Below are 7,891 nucleotides of genomic sequence, written 5' to 3'. Positions count from 1 at the left end.
AAGGCTGCGAGACAGTCTGCTTGGTGTGGCAAAGGATGGGCGTCCTTTATTGTGCGAGCATTTAACCAGCGATAATCTACACCATTCTTTTTCCACACAAGGACCAGCGGTGATGCCCATTCACTCTTTGACTTGCGGATTATCTCGAGTTCTTCCATCTCTGAGAGCACCTGTCTGAGTTTATGGTAATGCCCAGGTGGCACACGGCGGTATGGGAGCCTGAAGGGTCGAGAGTCAGACAGATGGATCCTGTGAACAACATCCTTTGCTGAGCCGCAGTCGAGCTTAGTTTTTGAGAAGACAGCCTCATACTTTCGGACGAGTTGCAACAGCTGGCCCTTCCAATAGTCTGACACCTCACAGGATTTAATGTCCAAACTCTCGAGTCCAAGTTTGACTAAGGACTCTTGGTAGTCCGATGAGTCAAAGTCTTGTGCGTCATCAGTCAGTTCACTGTGCATTGCCTGTTTTTTTTTTTTTTTACCTCAAATGAGTTGGCTTCAGTCAGCTCAGAAGTCTCATCCAGATCCTCCACAGCAATGCAAGCCGACACCTGTGCCACCTTTGTATTGCGCCTCAGAGTTACTGGCTTACTTGAAGTATTTAGGACTCTGACTGGAACCAATCTCTCACCGTTCATAGTGGCAATGGATCTACAAACCATTATGTCATTCTTGTGGATCATTGCTTTGGCTGGTTCTATCAAGACAGCACTGCCTTCAGAACAGGATGAGGCTGCCGGCAATTTGCTCCAGACTAAATGTTCCTGCCTGGGCAGAAGAGTAACAGCCTGCATTAACTTGGCTGTCCGAATAACATCAGGGATAGTTTCTCCATTCCATCTCTTAATGCCAGACAGCATGTTGAGGAATTGCATTAGTTCAGGTGTTTCCTCTGAGTCAGGCTTACTCAGAACCTGCCAAAACTGTTTAGATTGTTTAAACTGCTTAAGAAGGTACTTGATAACATTTGTTCCTAGAATCATTTCATCTTGCTGCCCAGGAACAACCAGTGCAGGGACTCTGAAGGTGCAGCCATACACTTTCATCTTTAGGTCATAAATGCATTTAGGCTTAACTTTCACTCCACCACAACCAACAAGTGTGATGTCAGGGCAAATATCTTTAGACATGGAGACTGAATCTGTACACATTAACATTTGTTCAGCTTCTTCACTGATAGTACATGTCATTGAGCCAGTGTCGAGCAGGGCTTTCAACGATACTTTATCCTCCACCTCAGCATCTGTATAGAACAGACTGTCAGCTTTGTCAAGCCTATTTATGTTCTGGAATAGAACAGCAGTATTAGATGGAGAGGAATTTACACACTCAGTGTAAACGGTCTGTGCATCATCTTCAAGGTTGAGGGTTTTGTCTCTATCACTCACACTATCACCTCCCTCATGTGAGTGTTTTAGTTTCCCTGATGCGGTAAAATGTTGCCTGGTCGATTTGAAGACCCCTTGGGACAGTCCTTTCTTTGATGCCCAGTCTCTAAGCATTCCAGACATCTTTTCTCCCTCATACAATGTGTACGTGTGGAATGTGAGGTCTGTCTGCAGACCCTGCAAGGGGAACCATGGCTGAATGGAGCAGTCTCTGGTCGGACAGCAGAAGGACTAGACTGGCTTGTACGCTCTAGTACTCTTTCTAGCATGCTAAGTACTCTCTCCAAAGCATTTGACTCTGAAACAACAGCTGTACTTGGTTTAGCAGGGTCAGATAGCTTGGCTGTGTTTACATTGGTGTACTCTGCGTTATTTTCTAGGGGTTCACTGGCTGTTACAGCGGCAGCTACATGAAGAGCATGTGCATTAGGCAGGGTTGTGGTTGTTTTTTTAGCTTGGTACTCCCTCTGATGCTCATCAATAGCTTCTTGCACATCAGCCAGGGACCATTTGCTTGTGGGCTGGCATTTAAAGACACTAGCAAGGTTGGGGTCTGGGCAATTTCTGAGTCCATGTTGTCCATTTTACCCCCCCTGGGACTTTAGATGCCTGTCTGCCACTTCTGCAGCAGTGTTTAATCTGATCCAATAGTCAACGTTTCCTTAGCCGTCGAAATCGGCCAAAGGTAGACACGAGCCAGGAGTATCACTGAAGTAGCGCCTCAGAATGTTGTATATTGTCTCTGGTGCTTCTGAGGTGTTGCCGGTTGAGCTACTCTTCAGGCACACTTTGACAATACTTTTAGCTTTGCCACAGAGATGGTTTAAAACTTCCTCTGCTTGTTCACAAGGTGGGAGGTCTCGTTTCTGTAGGTACACTTCAACTGTGTCTATCCACTCATGAATGGAGTACTTGTCTGTGCCATCACCACGAAACATGGATGGGTCCTTAATNCAGAACCACTTCTGATTGTTTGCCAAGCCAAACATCCAATAAAAGTTCCACCAAGCCACTACTGAGGCACTGGGGTCATGTTTCTAGACACAGGCAAAAGAAGGTTCAATGTCCAAACTTATTGATTGTTCTTGGTGATTTATTTTCCTCTTTCACCAAACAATTACAGAGTTCAAACTTTCATTTGTTCTCATGCTACCTACCACTCTTGCTCTGGTAAAAACCATCGGCCCCAAACCCAAATGCCTGCTGGTCCTTCACCAGGCCCCTAAGCTTATAGAAAGTGGACTGACCCACATTACTTCCTGTCTAATTTTAGAAAATACATAAGAAAAGTAATAAAACAAAAAAATAAATAAAATCAACAATTATCAACCTACAAATAAACTCTGTAAATAATACAAAAAATAGAAATTTAAGAATAAAGTAACAAAATCCAAATGGATAAAGAAATAAAGAAAAAATAGCTCCAACAACTTCTATTTTTTTTCTTTTACTCTGGACCTATTTTGCATCTTTAAATAAAGTTGATTGATTGATTATTCCGCCTTTTCTCGCTCTGTATGTCGGTATTACACACGACCCGTTTCCATGGCAACCGACAAACAGCTCAACGAGCAGATTACAGATCAGGGGAAAAACACCAAAAAGTAAACATTTCCCACACAAAAAAGTAGCAAAAACACTAAAACAGAACATCTAAAACAGCTGCTCAACTGACGACTTGGTGGGCGGGTTGTCTTATTTTAGTGCTAACGGAACCAAAACACACCGAACTGCGCAGCACATGTTAATGTTATCAAAGTTAATACCAGGCCAGCAACAGTTAGGCTAGTATAACTGACCCACTGCTCACTTGTTCAATTTTTTCTTTAAATTAAAACTTTTTCCTCACCTGTGAAATCTGAAGCCCTTATTACCATTATCTATGTTTGAATTAACTGCTAAACATTGCGTCCGTTGTTCTGATTCTTTGCGTGGTTGTAGTATTTTCCTGATCACCGATATTCCTGACTCAATGGACAGCAATGGCGCATGTGTGACTTACGATAAATCACGTAATGTACAGTCCAGTAATATTTATCCATCAATGCTGCTGGTGCTGTGTCCTTCTCTCCGCACTTCCCGCTATTTAGCAGTGGGTGTCAGGTTACATTGTGTTGCATTCAATGTTGTCGGAAAAAAAAGAGTTTCATGCGCTTAATGTCCGATTTGCCATAACTATTTATTGAATTCATTATCGCTAGCTGGGGTGGCAACAGGGGTGGCAAGGCTCTCGTTTGGGGTGGCAACTGCCACCCCATGCCACCCCAGTAGATCCGCCCCTGGCGCTAAACCAGTTTTTCTCAACGCTGGTCCTCACACCCCGCTCCCCTGCATGTTTTAGGTATTTCCCTTCTGCCACACACCTGAATTGTATCTCTGGGTGATTAACAGGCTTCTGCAGTACTTAATGGCCGTGCAATCATTTGAATCAGCTGCTCTGGAATAGAGGCACATCTAAAACATGCAGAGCAGGCGAGGACCGGAGTTGAGAAACATTGCGCTAAACCAACACTTAGCTCCACTGCTAACGGAAGTGTGCCCCCCACTGGTCATGACTGTCACTCTACATCACAGTTCACTTTATGACAGTTTATTGACTTCATGTTTACCTTGTAGTAAGTAGCTACTGTACATTTCTGGAGGTTATTGTAACTCAGTTTGAGAGCCACGGGTGTGGATTTGAAATCAACATATGACAAACTTATGTTTTCTATTTAATGAAAGAAAAAGGCTAAATTGTTATAATGTTCTGCTTTGATTTTTTAGAACATATCAGCATATAATCTTAATAAAACATTACAAATTACCACTGAATATTTGTGGTTTTGAACAATGTTCTCCAAGCTGTGGTCCTGACCCATATGCCGGCTTGACTGGCAGAAACAGAGAAAGACTTGGAAGCAGTGGATCCTTTACTCACCAAGTGAGCATTTGGATTTTGATGTGTCTGCCAGTGGAGCATGTTGTATCAGGTGGAACGGTACCACAGCCCACACACAGGAAGTTCAGGCAACCAGATATAACCAATCAGGAGCCTATGGCCAAACATCTCCCATTTTTAGTACAAACACATTGAGGTAAACATAACTGAAATATGAATCCTTATTCATTGCATCTATTAATGCTCTCCACTCTTGGTCTTACTTCTAAAGCTCAAAGGTACGGGGGCTCTGCCTGCTGTGACTACTGTACCTCATAGACTCTGATTGCCTCAAAGCAGAAGTGCATTCAAAGCTCATCTTGCTGTAATTGCTGCCAAAGTGTGAGCCAAATCCCTGACACACAAACATCTGACGTCTCCTCCCTGCAGTCTGCGCAGGAGAACCTGCAGCTGATATAAATCCTGGCTGGTTTAGGAGTCGAGAAGAAGCTGTGGACCCAGAGTACGGCACGGAGTAAACGCTAAAATCAGAGAGGCCAATCTAATGTGACGTCTGTAGCTGCATCTTCATTGACCATAAAAATTGGAGTTACAAAAATAAATTTGCTTTGTGGATACACAAAAGCTCTGGTTTTTTTTGATAAAAGATTTTTGCATCAGGATGTGGTGGTTTTTCAAACCTGTAGAAATTTGTGTGTTTGGCAAAACTGAATTGGAACCACTTTTTCTGCATCACACTGGTTTGTAGACAGCAGATACAACACTACTAAACACTTTTAAATGACAAACTCCATTCTGATGAACTGTACTAAAGACTATCATTAGTTTATTTGACATGTATTTTTCTCAGTGATGATGTCACTTTTCTGCTCTGCAGTCGTCTCAAGGATGAGATGGATACTCAGCCTGTTCAGCTGATAACATGGACTTAGTGAAATCATTCCTAGTGGTGTGCACGCTTCTTTTGAAGCTGAACTCTCCTCTACCAGCCTCAGCAGGTAGAGAGCCACCGCAACATTTGTCATCAGTCCAAGAAGAGCCCGACTGAATTCATGCAGCTGAAGTTCTGAAGTTTTTGTCATTGATATTGGACAAAATAAATCTTATCTTAGAAATTATTGTACTCTTGAATTCTTGAATACTTGTACTTAGTACTTTTACTTTAGGTACATATGGGAAATTTACTTTTGACCCTTAAGTACAATAAAAGTCAGATACTTTAAGATTTTTACTCAAGTAATAACTGTGAAGGAAGACTAACTTTCATCAAAGTAAATTCATGGTTTTATGTTAGCTTACCATGGTAAATTCATGGTAATTCAAGGTAATTTTATTTATATAGCAAATTTTCAGCAACAAGGCAGCTCAATGTGCTGTACATGAATTAAAAGAAAATACAAACAAAATAACAAACCAAAGGAAAGAGCAAAAGAAGAAAAATGATAAAGCTACATATTAGTTCCTCATGTTTAAGAATAAGTACTGTCTTTTCCGGACTATAAACCGCTACTTTTTTCCTAAGCAAGCTTTGAACCATGCAGCTTATAGTCCGGTGCAGCTTATATGTGGATTTTTCTTCAACCACCAGGGGGCTCTTTAACAAGAAGTGAATCATTGGAAGTCAAAATTGGAAATAAAGAAAGTGCCCATTAAAACGTTTTAATAGGTTTTAATAGGGAATTGAAATTTGAGAATGTTGTTGATCAGTTAAATAACACTGAGGGGGAAAAAGAAGATTTTTCGTTTTTTAAATAATACTGGGATCATTATGATAATTTGCGGTATAGATATTAGGATCCAATAGATGGCAGTAGTGCAACAATAATGGATGCAAGCTGCCATTGAAATCTAAAGAAGAACCAGAAGACGAAGAAAGAAGAAAGCACCCATTTTCATTTAACACATGCTAGTAGCAGACACGAAGGATCAGCACTTTATATAGCCAGTATACATTTATATACTGGCCAGTATAGCCAGTATATAAATGTTTATATACTAACTAAGATTTAAGAAATGGAAAGTTCTTGGGAAAGACAAAGTCCATCTCTATCTGTACTTTCATTAGCAAAATAATATAATTACACAAACAGGAATTTTTAAAGTACATTTGCTTAATGGAAACATGCCAATTTCGAAAAAACTTTCTGATGATAAGTTTTTGCGTGAATTGGGTTTATCAGCTGTATCAAAATTAGTATGTTTTACAAAACTTCAATGGAAACACTTTTTGCATCACAAGTTACATGATCAACAACAGGATGTTACTGCTGGCAGAAACCACGAAGAAGAAATACAGGAAACTTCATGTGTGACTTTAATTTCATTTCTTATTTAATAGAAAGGCAAAATTTCTTATTTAATAGAAAGGCAAAATTATGTTGAGTTTTTTTTTTTTTCAGAATACTGAAAACATTTTTCGTACATTTGTAAAGGAAACACAGCTACTCAGATGCAGTGTGACTTGAAACAGGCAAGAAAGAACTCCAGCGGTAGAGGGGTGTCCTCACTTTTTTCTCAGTTATATTGCAGTTATCTTTTGTTAATCCTTGGTACTTATTGCTATAAATAATCATTTCTTGTAGAAGAAGTTATTCTTCTACAAGAATATTTAGCAGACTAATCTGATTGCGTGTATATGCTGTGCTCCTCCAGTGTGGACAGAATCAGCTGCGTAGTTGATCCCCTGCCACACACTCGGCTGAGGAAGCTGGATTAATAACTTGTTTCAGCGCCAGATTGTTGCACACAATTAGCTCCATTCAGCCGAACATCACTTCCCATCCTGCTTTGCTTTCTGGTAAGATGCATCGCACCACATTTCCGTCCTCCTGCTTTTGCCCTGCTCTGAAAATCGAAGCAGGTGATGATCATTAGGCTGTGCATCTCCTCCCCACGTTCATCGCGGTGCTGCAATAAAAACTTCATTTGTGAAGGGAGAGCTGCCCGAGTATCCATCAAAACCGCACAAAGTCTGATGTGACTGTGTGCATTACACTTCCCAGATGGCCTGTAGATTAAACGGCTAATGCCCCAAAAAGATTTTCACCACTGAGTCTGTGTATTAAAATGTGCGTCCTGACCCAACTTTCAAGCCTGAACAGGAAAAAAAACTTAATGGTTTTCAAAGCCTTTTGGTGATACAAGAATCACAGAAACTGCATGAACACACAAGTTTACCACTTCCTGCTGTGAGTCGTTAAACTCAGGAATATCCTGACTGAGATTTAATGCGTTTGTCAATATTAATTAATCCAGCCATACAACCCTTTCCCCATGGCATCCATGAATAAACATATACAAAATAAATAAATTCATCTTTAGTCTTTAAAAATTCCACCCTTATTTTTAGCAATTGTTTGGCTCAAAATCACCACTGGCACTTATAATAATTTAATTATAATACAGCTAAAGTTGCCCTGCTCATGGTGGTAACATATTGAAGTAGCTCTGTTGAGTTAGCTGTGATTTTGTTCTTTGATGGGTTTACTGGTTGAGGTGATTCTTTAGACCATTTAGTCGCAGGCTTCAGACGTGTTGCAATACTGGAGCGCCTTCCTGCCCGCAGCGTCACCAGCCCCCAAGGGTGTAGGAACGAGTCTGTCATTGGGGGGGACGCATAT

Source organism: Poecilia formosa, unplaced genomic scaffold (assembly GCF_000485575.1).
Source record: "Poecilia formosa unplaced genomic scaffold, Poecilia_formosa-5.1.2 Scaffold121, whole genome shotgun sequence".
NCBI lineage: Eukaryota > Metazoa > Chordata > Actinopteri > Cyprinodontiformes > Poeciliidae > Poecilia > Poecilia formosa.
Note: the sequence above shows the minus strand (reverse complement) of the source record.